At 44.9% G+C, this 12,012-nt stretch overlaps 1 pseudogene across 1 annotated transcript; it reads right to left on the bottom strand.

Moving 5' to 3' along the window:
* Positions 1–10,387: 10,387 nt before the first annotated feature.
* On the bottom strand, positions 10,388–11,623 carry LOC311120831 (cyclin N-terminal domain-containing protein 1-like; annotated as a pseudogene). Its single transcript has 5 exons — positions 11,311–11,623; positions 10,984–11,127; positions 10,757–10,853; positions 10,488–10,599; positions 10,388–10,401 (listed from the first exon to the last, which is right to left on the bottom strand). The product of its transcript is annotated as a cyclin N-terminal domain-containing protein 1-like (transcript).
* Between the last annotated feature and the right edge of the window lie 389 nt (positions 11,624–12,012).

Here is a 12,012-nt window from a genome sequence, read left to right as displayed (position 1 = left end):
GTAAGGGAATTATGTTATAAAAATGTGCGGTCTGCAGGAGACTCATTCAGGAGACTGCAGATTTTGTAGGTCTATTCTCTTGGGGGGAAGAAGGGTCAACAGATTGATCATGTCCGGTTTAGAGGATCTATAAAACATTACTAATTGAATACTCTTGTAGTAAAAAAAATAATACGTGCATACTACATACTGCTATGCGAAATGTAAATTGTATTCAAATTATTATTTTATTGTCATTTCAAATGTGATCTGTAGCGTCGGTGTAAACTGGTGCATGTATCCTCATACAATGTATCTGTGCTGCAGCCTACTATATTACAGTAGGAAGGCTGGGGCTAAAGGATGGCAGTGAGAAATGCCCCAGCCAGCTGTGTGCCAAACCCAGGGCTGCTGGTTTCAGTGTGTGGGCTTTGTCCTAAATGGCACCCTATTCTCTATATAGTGCACTACTTTTGACCAGTTATATGTAGTGCACTATGCAGGGTATAGGGATCATGGCATTTGGGAAGCATCCAGAGAGAGGCAGGAGGAGAGATTAATGAGGGTTAAGTTTGATGTGGAACGATCAGCAGAGTCATGCAGAGCTGAAGCAGTGTTATGCCAGAGAGAGAGGTCTGGCCCTTGGATCCACTGCTAATCCACTGATACTCCAGCACCTCTCTCTGACTACATCCCAAATGGCCTCCTCTTCCCTATTTAATGCACTGCTTTTGACCTGGGATCAATGAACCCTGGCCAAAAGTAGTGCACTAAATAGGGAATAGGGTCATATTGGGGATTAACCCTTGATCTCTCTTTCTCTGCCAAAGCAAAGCCTCCCTCACACACAGCGGCTCCCCTGCACACATCACATTCACACACACACACCGCATACCGCACACACCTTCCTTCCCTCAGGTGCTTCAGGCAGCTGTAATCTGTCACACCGCTGCGCTCTGCGCTCAGATGTTGTGCTGCCTGTGAGACTCCTGGAGGATCATGGAGTGCAGATTATTTTTTCTCTATTCCCATGATCTCTCCATAGCAGATATACCATCTGCTACTGGAGTTGGGGTAGGCAGGCATATTCTCAGGCTGTAAGTTAAGCACAACAACAATTTGACATGCAGTTCATTTTCCATTAAAGGGGAATTCAGCAGTAGCTACATGATATGTACCCATTGATTCTTGAAGAATATAATTGAGAAATGCCTCATGACATTAGTTCAACCATCTTATTGTTTCTACTGCTGATTTTAACTTGAAATAATTTTCAGTACTTTAGTTTTAGGCCTAATTGTGTTTGTACCGGGCAAGTGAAGGCCACCTTGAACAGGCACTGATATTATTGAAGTAAGTAGAGATACCAGTAAATATTATTTTCACACATTCAAAGCAGGTACAATTATTTTCAGCGAGCAGGGAAACCAGTGCATTACTGTGAACTAGACTGAACTGTAGCCTATAGGTGTGACCATATGATGAACAGCAAGCATGTTTGACATGTCAGTGCACAGCAGGGGGGAGGTTGATTAGGCCTAGTTATGAATCTCATACACTGCATCAACAACATCATGGAAACAGTAGCAGCATAGCAACCAGTTGCTAGGGAGAAGCAAAAGGCAGGCCCCTAAAGAGCCAACTTGCTTATTTGGCAAGTGAGCCATAAAAAATAAATCCCCCAATGACTTTCTTACGACTGCAGTGTTTCCAAGGTGACCATACGGGGAGTGATGGAGCTGTAGTTTGGACGGGCTAGGGGTATCCTATACCATCATGAATGCACTCAGGTCTGACCTGTTGTATCATTTTTGGGAAACATTTCCATGCACCAGGGACAGGGTGGAAAAGAATACAGCATGCGCGCGTCTGAAACCCCCACACACAACTCTACCTGAAGTTTTGAGAGTGCGCCTCATCTCTATGGAGACGAAGAGACGTGGGGGGAAACGCAGAAGTTGGGGAAGTAGCTAGCTAGCTAGCAGCTCACTGACTGACTGAAAATGGATTCGATTGAATAGTAAGTAATAGGAGATGATAATCATTTAGCTATAAAGTCACTTGTTCAAATGTTAACAGAATTGTAGGGCATGTGCTTAAGCATCTGCCATCACGATTGGACCAATCCACCTGTCTCGTCCTACCTACTGACTGTATAAGAAAAGCAAAAAATTACATCATTTTGGTGATGAACGAGCAAAATTCATCATACCAGCTGTATTTCTGTATTTTGAAAGTTTTTTATCTTGAAAACTTGATTGCTGACATGCAAAACATTTTGGGAGTAGGCAGGGTGGTTGGTCCACATTTAAGGAGAAAGTCTAGCAACCCAAAGGTTGCGTGTTCAAATATCATCACAGACAACTTTAGCTCATTTGCAACTATACTGAACAAAAATATAAACGCAACACGTAAAGTGTTGGTCCCATGTTTCATGAGCTGAAATAAAAGATCCCAGAAATTGTTCATAAGCACAAAAATCTTATTTCTCACAAATGTTGTACACAAATTTGTTTACATCCCTGTTAGTGAGCATTTCTCATTTGCCAAGATAATCCATCCACCTGACATCTGTGGCATATCAAGAAGCTGATTAAACAGCACGATCAATACACAGGTACACCTTGTACTGGGAACAATAAAAGGTTACTCTAAAATGTGCAGTTTTGTCACAACACAATGCCACAAATGTCTCAAGTTTTGAGGAAGTGTGCAATTGGCATGCAGACTGCAGGAATGTCCACCAGAGCTGTTGCCAAAGAATTGAATGTTCATTTCTCTACCATAAGCCGCCTCCAACAACGTTTTAGAGAATTTGGCTGTACGTCCAACCGGCCTAACAACCGCAGACCACGTGTAACCACGCCAGCCCAGGACCTCCACATCCGGCTTCTTCACCTGGTCTGAGACCAGCCACCCGGACAGCTGATGAAACTGTGGGTTTGCACAACCGAAGGATTTCTGCACAAACTGTCAGAAACCGTCTCAGGGAAGCTCATCTGCGTGCTCGTCATCCTCACCAGGGTCTTGACCTGCCTGCAGTTCGGCGTCGTAACTGACTTCAGTGTGCAAATGCTCAACTTCAATGGCCACTGGCACACTGGAGAAGTGTGCTCTTCGCGGATGAATCCCGGTTTGAACTGTACCGGGCAGATGGCAGACATGGCGTCATGTGGGTGAGTGATTTGCTGATGTCAATGTTGTTAACAGAGTGCCCCATGGTGGCGGTGGGGTTATGGTATGGGCAGGCATAAGCTACAAACACAATTGCATTTTATCGATGGCAATTTGAATGCACAGAGATACCGTGATGAGATCCCGAGGCCCATTGTTGTGCCATTCATCCGCTCCTTCACCGGCCCCCTCAGCAGCCACTTCTGCGCCCTGGATGTTCTGTCCTCCTAGTCTGAGTTGGATGGGAAGACAACGGCCATCCATGGCAGGATGCTGCTAGAGAGAGCTACTACATCCCTGTGAGGTGGACGGCCTCTCAGTCTAGTTCACATGACGTCATCTGCCCGTCTCCCAGTGTCCGTGCTGTCCGGAGTCCCAGGGGCCTGCAGTCCTAGCTGAGTATGGAGTCAACCATCACCCCTGAAGAATCACTCAGCAGTAGAGCTTCATACACTGGAGGAGGAGGATACAGTCCCATGCCTTCACTGATGCAATTAGGTCGACTGTCCATATCACTGTTGTCCATATCACCGTTGTCCATATCACCGTTGTCCATATCACCGTTGTCCATATCACCAACAGGGGGACTCTCACTAACCCAGAGCAGCTGGATGAACACCTCAACCCCATCAGCCCCAGGAGAGCTAACCCCATCTGGCTGGGGCTGGAGGCCTCACCACCCAGGACCAGCTGCACCCGGAGGCAATCCCAGCTGGTCAGCAGGACCCAGTAGGAGGAACCAGAGGGGCCAAGCTGGTCAGTAGGACCCAGCAGGAGGAACCAGAGGAGGTCAGAGGAGGTCAGAGGAGGTCAGAAGAGGTCAGAGAACGTCAGAGGAGGGGCAAGTAGTAGTGACAGTAGTACAGCGGACAGTCCGTCGTCCAGCGAAGCCTCGCGCCCTGGGACCTCTGGGCTGATGGATCACCTAAACATGGCCCTGATGGCCTTCCATGACATCCTCAGGGAGGTGACTCACATTCAGATGAGCAACGCACAGGAGAGGAGCGGTGCTATGGCATATCAGGAGGCCCAATTAGCACCGGCTACCAACCCAGAGACATTACGCAAAATCAAAGAAAGGTGAGAGGAGCTGGAGAATGGGAATGATGGGTACCACAGGAGGCTGCTGAGGGGAGGACGGCTCATAATAATTGCTGGAATGGAGTGAATGGAATGGTGTCAACCTCATGGAAAAAATGTGTTTGATGTGTTCGATACCATTCAATGTATTCCGTTACAGCCATTACTATGAGCCCGTCCTCCCCAATGAAGGTGCCACCAGCCGCCTGTGATGGGTGTCCTCTCTAGATATACTGCAGTTGCTCATCCCTTGATCAAGTTTGACTTACAGGTCTTTTATATCTAGCTTTATAAAGTAGCATGAAATCATTCTAGATTCTTACTGGCATTTGTAATCTTCTAACCACCAGTCTGTTGGAGGAGTCGTCTGATGAGGAGGAAGGGGGAAGGGGGTCAGTATGGTGCAGCTCCCCCACCAACCGCCTGCTCACCCTGTCTGTGCTCTGGCAGCCTGCAGGACATCCACCACGACTGCCTGAAGAGGTGGAACCAGACTAAGATACAGTCAGGTCAGTTCAGGTCGAATGACCACCAGCCCCTGCTACTGACAAGAGGTGGTTACGCTGTTTAAAGGAATCATGACGGTCTGACACTGAACTGATCGAAGGAATTAAATATGTGTGTGTGTGTTTCCAGGGAACACACTGTCTAGGTCAAATCCTGTGAGTTGTGAAAGGGGAGCCTAACACTGGATCTGGACGACTTTGACGTTGAGGAGTTTTACCAAAGGCATGCCCAGACACAGGTACACATCCCTTCATTTGTATATCCCTACAGCATACTGCCCAGCTGTCCAATAACTGGATCAGTCTGTTGTTGTGTCAATATAAATGCTGATCTGTGTGATATGGCATGCTAGTAGCAGTAAGTATTAGTAGGCTGTTTGTCTCACCTATAATCTCTTTCCCTACTCTGACTTCCATGCCGTCCCAGGTGGAGCAGACCAGTCCAGAGCTCTACATGATCCTTCAGCAGAGGTTCTCAGAGCTGCTGCAGGTGGCTCAATCCCATAGCAACTCCATCTCTAGGGTAAGGAGGAACTGTTCCATGCCTAAATCAAATGGTGGGGGACTAACGTCCTGTTCCTCAATGGTGTAGACTACTCAGCTGCTATCCATTTATTATCGCAAGTTAATGCTGTTGTTACTCCATCAGAAAGAAGATAGGGAGATTCTCAATGGGGAAAAGTCTGTCCTCTCTTCAACTCCTACGCCACCCGGAAACCGATAAGTGGTCGAGGAGATGGTCAATTCACTAGTTGGCTAACGGAGGAGTATCCTCCCCTCCTTGATTACATCCTTCAGCAGAGGATGCACAGGAGGATCCTCCCCTCCTTGATTACCTCCTTCAGCAGAGGATGCACAGGAGGATCCTCCCCTCCTTGATTACCTCCTTCAGCAGAGGATGCACAGGAGTATCCTACCTGGAGCTATCAGGGATATTTTTAAACCAGTCACGCCCCTTTGAAACAGCTGTTTTCTCGGAATAGAAAAGCATACACATATTTAGAACAATAGGCTACTTATCATTTTATCTATGAAATGTCTAGCAAAACTAGCTAAATGTCTTTTTACTACTTTACACATTTATTTTGGGATTCCACCCCTATAAACGTAATTTGCATGATCACGCGCTAGTGAAGAAGGAGTCTCATTTCATTCAAGCACATTGACTCTCCCATAGACTCCCATAGATTCTCCTATAGATTATCTTGTAGACTCTCCCATAGACTTTAAAAGTACAGGTTTAGATATGGGCTAAGGTGAGGTATACTGAGTGTACAAAACATTAGGAACGCTTTCCATTACAGACTGACCAGGTGCATCCAGGTGAAAGTTATGGGAAGTAGTCAACATGGGCCAGCATCCCTGTGGGATTTACAACAAGATGACTCAAAAGGCTAACTCTAAATATTCCAGTATACCTAATTGGTACATTCATGATTAACTGCTACAGTATGAGATAGATTGAAGGGCAGACATGTTTATTTTATCTTAGATGGCACCAACATCATACCACCCTGCATCCCACTGCTGCCTTGCCTCTGAAGCTAAGTAGGGTTGGTCCTGGATGGGAGACAAGATGCTGCTGTAAGTGGTGTTGGAGTGCCAGTAGGAGGCACAAGTAAACACAAAATGCAGTTTTGAAATGAAGGTTGTTATTATTAAGGGAAAACAAAATCCAAACCTACATGGCCCTGTGTGAAAAAGTGTTTGTCCCCCCTGTTATAACACAACTCAACTGTGGTTTATCACACCTGAGTTCAATTCCTCTAGCCACACCCAGGCCTGATTACTGCCACACCTGTTCTCAATCAAGGAATCACTTAAATAGGACCTGCCTGACAAAGTGAAGTAGACCAAAAGATCCTCAAAAGCTAGACATCATGCCGAGATCCAAAGAAATTCAGGAACAAATGAGAAAGAAAGTAATTGAGATCCATCAGTCTGGAAAAGGTTATAAAGACATTTCTAAAGCTTTGGGACTCCAGCGAACCACAGTGAGAGCCATTATCCACAAATGGCGAAAACATGGAACAGTGGTGAACATTCCCAGGAGGAAAATTACCCCAAGAGCGCAGCGACGACTCATCCAAGAGGTCACAAAAGACCCCACAACAACATCCAAAGAGCTGCAGGCCTCACTTGCCTCAATTAAGGTCAGTGTTCATGACTACACCATAAGAAAGAGACTGGGCAGAAATGGCCTGCATGGCAGAGTTCCAAGACGAAAACCACTGCTGAGCATAAAGAACATTAAGGCTTGTCTCATTTTTGCCAGAAAACATATTGATGATCCCTAAGACCTTTGGGAAAATACTCTGTGGACTGGCGTAAAAGTAACATCGCATTTCAGAAAAAAAACATCACACCAACAGTAAAATATGGTGGTGGTAGTGTGATGGTCTGGGCCTGTTTTGCTGCTTCAGGACCTGGAAGACTTGCTGTGATAAATGGAACCATGAATTCTGCTGTCTACCAAAAAATCCTGAAGGAGAATGTCCGGCCATCTGTTCGTGACCTCAAGCTGAAGCAAACTTGGGTTCTGCAGCAGGACAATGATACAAAACACACCAGCAAGTCCACAAAATGAAGACTTTGGAGTGGCCTAGTCAAAGTCCTGACCTGAATCCTATTGAGATGCTGTGGCATGACCTTAAAAAGGCAGTTCATGCTCGAAAACCCTCCAATGTGGCTGAATTACAACAATTCTGCAAAGATGAGTGGGCCAAAATTCCTCCACAGCGGTGTAAAAGACTCATTCCAAGTTATCGCAAACGCTTGATTGCAGTTGTTGCTGCTACAGTGAGGGGAAAAAGTATTTGATCCCCTGCTGATTTTGTACATCTGACCACAACACTTTCACACAGTTCTCCTCTGAATCATTCAGATGTTTATTGGCAAACTTCAGACGGGCCTGTATATGTGCTTTCTTGAGCAGGGGGACCTTGCGGGCGCTGCAGGATTTCAGTCCTTCACGGCGTAGTGTGTTACCAATTGTTTTCTTGGTCATTATGGTCCCAGCTGCCTTGAGATCATTGACAAGATCCTCCCGTGTAGTTCTGGGCTGATTCCTCACCGTTCTCATGATCATTGCAACTCCACGAGGTGAGTTCTTGCATGGAGCCCCAGGCCGAGGGAGATTGACAGTTCTTTTGTGTTTCTTCCATTTGCGAATAATCGCACCAACTGTTGTCACCTTCTCACCAAGCTGCTTGGCGGTGGTCTTGTAGCCCATTCCAGCCTTGTGTAGGTCTACAATCTTGTCCCTGACATCATTGGAGAGCTCTTTGGTCTTGGCCATGGTGGAGAGTTTGGAATCTGATTGATTGCTTCTGTGGACAGGTGTCTTTTATACAGGTAACAAACTGAGATTAGGAGCACTCCCTTTAAGTGTGTGCTCCAAATCTCAGCTCGTTACCTGTATAAAAGACACCTGGGAGCCAGAAATCTTTCTGATTGAGAGGGAGTCAAATACTTATTTCCCTCATTAAAATGCAAATCAATTTATAACATTTTTAACATGCGTTTTTCTGGATTTTTTTGTTGTTATTCTGTCTCTCACTGTTCAAATAAACCTACCATAAAAATTGCAGACTGATCATTTCTTTGTCAGTGGGCAAACGTACAAAATCAGCAGGGGATCAAACACCTTTTTCCCTCACTGTAAGGGTGGCCCAACCAGTTATTAGGTTGTAGGGGGCAATCACTTTTTCACACAGGGCCATGGGGGTTTGGATTTTGTTTTCCCTTAATAATAACAACCTTCATTTCAAAACTGCATTTTGTGTTTACTTGTGTTATCTTTGACTAATATTTAAATTTGTTTGATCTGAAACATTTAAGTGTGACAAACTAACAAATCAGGAAGGGGGCAAACACTTTTTCACACCACTGGATCCCAATGCCCCAGGGTAGTGATTGGGGTCATTGCCCTGTGTAGGGTGCCGTGTTTCGGATACAATGTTAAACGGGTGACCTGACTCTCTGTGGTCACTAAAGAGCCCATGGCACTTATCATAAGAGTAGGGTTGTTAACCCTGGTGTCCTGGCTAAATTCCCAATCTGGCCCTCATACCATCATGGCTGCCTAATCATCCCCAGCTTCCAATTGGCTCATTCCTCCCCCTGTAACTATTCCCCAGGTCATTGCTATAAATGAGAATGTGTTCTCTGTCAACTTACCTGGTTAAATAAAACCTGATTCAGAGAGTGGAAGGGGCTAACAGTAGGTGATGACAGTATTGATCTGATTTGAAATCATCTCAAACTGTTAGGTTTAAAGGACAACTATGATTGATGAATGGAACCTGCTGTGTTTATGGACCTTTTTTAGGACCCAAAGCCACATTCTCTGAATATCTATCTACAGTTGAAAAACAGCGGTTAAAGGGCCACTCTTCAGTTGCTACATAACTTTTTTGACCTATAAATTGTATGTACCCATTGATTCTTGAAGAATATAACTTATAAATTCCTCATGAGTTTAGTTTAACTGTCGTACCCCATCAGAACCCAAAATAGAAGCTTGTTTTACTCCAATGTTTGTAAACAATGTAAATGTAAGCAGACACTGCAGCCTCATAACATAGTTAAAACTATCATTTTGATATCATGGTCAGTCCTTGAAATCATAACCCTGTCTATGAATTTGAGAGTGGTTACATATCTCCAGCCCCATTTCTCAGCTTTTTACCAAAACAGTTGCTTGGAAAATACTTTGTTATTGTTTGAACTGCTGATTGCCCCTTTTTTTAAACTAAATGCTGTTGTATTTACCCCCAGGTTTTTTAGGCTTCCTCTTCTACCGCACACTGAGGGTGAGAGCCAGCAGAGGGAGCCAGAGAGGAAATAACACACCAGGGACACCACCTGACATCTTCACCCCTCTCCCTTCCTCTTTTTAAATCCTGGGTGAAATGATTTTAACACACGATGCAGTGCATCTTGTTCAATGGTACCATCTGGACAGAGGATAAATAAACTTGACAGAGAGGTGGTGGGTAAAGCAGTGATTTATTATATTTTAATTATTAGGATTTTAACAGCAACTTTGCTTTTATATTGAACACTGTGACATTTAAACAGAAATGAGTTGATAGAGCCTCCCGAGTGGCGCAGCGGTCTAAGGCACTGCAGTGCTTGAGGTGTCACTACGGATCCGGGTTTGACCTCGGGCTGTGCTGCAGCCGGCTGCGACCGGGAGACCCATGAAGTGACACACAATTGGCCCAGCGTCGTCCGAGTTAGGGGAGGGTTTGGCCGGCCGGGATGTCCTTGTCCCATCACGCTCTAGCAACTCCGGGCGCATGCACGCTTACACGGTCGCCAGTTGTATGGTGTTTCCTCCGACACATTGGTGCGGCTGGCTTCCGGGTTAAGCGAGCAGTGTGTCAAGAAGCAGTGCGGCTTGGCAGGGTCGTGTTTCGGAGGACGCATGGCTCTCGACCTTCTGCTCTCCCGAGTCTGTACGGGAGTTGCAGCGATGGGACAAGACTGTAACTACCAATTGGATATCACAAAAAGGGAAACAAAATAAAAAAAACAATATAAAAAATAAAAACATGAGTTGATAGATGGAAGAAGGCTTTTTAATTATGCTTTAGAGTAAATCCAATCTATATCAATCAAATAGTGTATTGTTCGGACTTGGCTCAAGTTGCTGAGACTATGGGAAAAGGGAAAGGGGGATACCTATTCAGTTGTACAACTGAATGCATTCAACTGAAATGTGTCTTCCACATTTAACCCAACCCCTCTGAATCACAGAGGTGCACAGAGAGTTCTTGGTAATGTGTATCAGTGTGATGTGTGTGAAATCACTGATGCTCTTCACTGAGATCCCTGTGATGTGATACACCATTACCTGGTGATCAATGGTTGAATCGTTACTAGTTCACTGAGCAGCATGCATTGTGGTAACCAAACTTGTTTTCTGCTAAAGGTTCTAATCCAACTTCAACCTTACAAATAAATAAATAAATTACAGTTTACAAGAAGGATATATTATAGTAACTATTCACCTGTTGCCAGTTAGTGACATTGAGGATGTATGCGCCCACAGCAATGACACCAACACCAAGGAGCGTGCAGCCTTCAGTCACGGAGACAAACGTCTTTCTGTTGGTTTTCACAGAGGACACATGGCCTACAGTAACTAACATTGAGAGAGGAAGACTACGGCTGCTAATGGCCCTGGTCAAAAGTAGTACACTATAGGGAATACAGTGCCTTTTGGGACGCAGCCTACCTCTGTCCGTCAGATGGCTCAGGCCCTGAGTGGTGGCCACGAGCAGGGAGTTGTAGAAGGCTGTCCTCTGGAGGTAGGTGAACTGGAGCACGTGTCTGCTGAGGTGATGCAGGTGCTCCACAGGGATAGAGGAGTCATTGTGCCCTATAGGATGTGGTGGGTAGTGAATAAATAGATAGCTGCATACCCTAACACCAAGAGGCATTTTACTGTATTAAAGCTCTTTGTACTGAAATGTAGCCCCTCATTACAGAAACATGTATCTTGTTTTATGTAAATAATTATTGACTATTATTGTGGTTATAAAGGCTACAGAATGTGACTTACCAAGCACCTCCAGGAGAATCTGTACATAAACCAGAGGAAGTGTTTAGCCTGAAGTCAAGTGTTTTCAAGATCGTCAGCTCCATGTCCATGATAGTTTGTTTGGAGACGCTGTAGCCCATCGAGTGTGTTGTTGTCAACCACCTGGTGACATTAGAAATGGGTGATCTCTACAGAATCAGATGATAATTAAAACGTTTCCCAAAACTCACAAAAGAGGATAATTTCTCATAAACAAGGTCCTAATTTTCTTTATGGATACGTGCTGCACCTGCAGGTGTGGTGTTGAAAACAGATCCTCCAGGGGCTTTATCATAAATGGTCCTCTGTAGCTCAGCTGGTAGAGCACAGCGCTTGTAACGCCAAGGTAGTGGGTTCGATCCCCGGGACCACCAATACACAAAAATGTATGCACGCATGACTGTAAGTCGCTTTGGATAAAAGCGTCTGCTAAATGGCATATTATTATTATAAACCTGTGAGCAAAAGGTAATCATTACTTTTACTACTGGTCGTACTTTTAATCACATTGACAGATAACTGATTGTTCCTATTTGCAAATTATGAATGGTCCGTGCTATCCGGGATCCTTGGGACGTCCCTACCCCCCATTGAAGTTGACATTTAAAAATGGTTAAGGTAAGGGTCAGTGACATTTAAGATGAGGGAGGCTGATATTTTTTTTTTATGAGCATGGCCTTATTT

The sequence above is a fragment of the Coregonus lavaretus genome (genome assembly GCF_964263955.1).
Source record: "Coregonus lavaretus genome assembly, chromosome: 1".
Taxonomy (NCBI): Eukaryota; Metazoa; Chordata; class Actinopteri; order Salmoniformes; family Salmonidae; genus Coregonus; species Coregonus lavaretus.
Note: the sequence above shows the minus strand (reverse complement) of the source record. Positions and strands in the feature narration are given on the sequence as shown.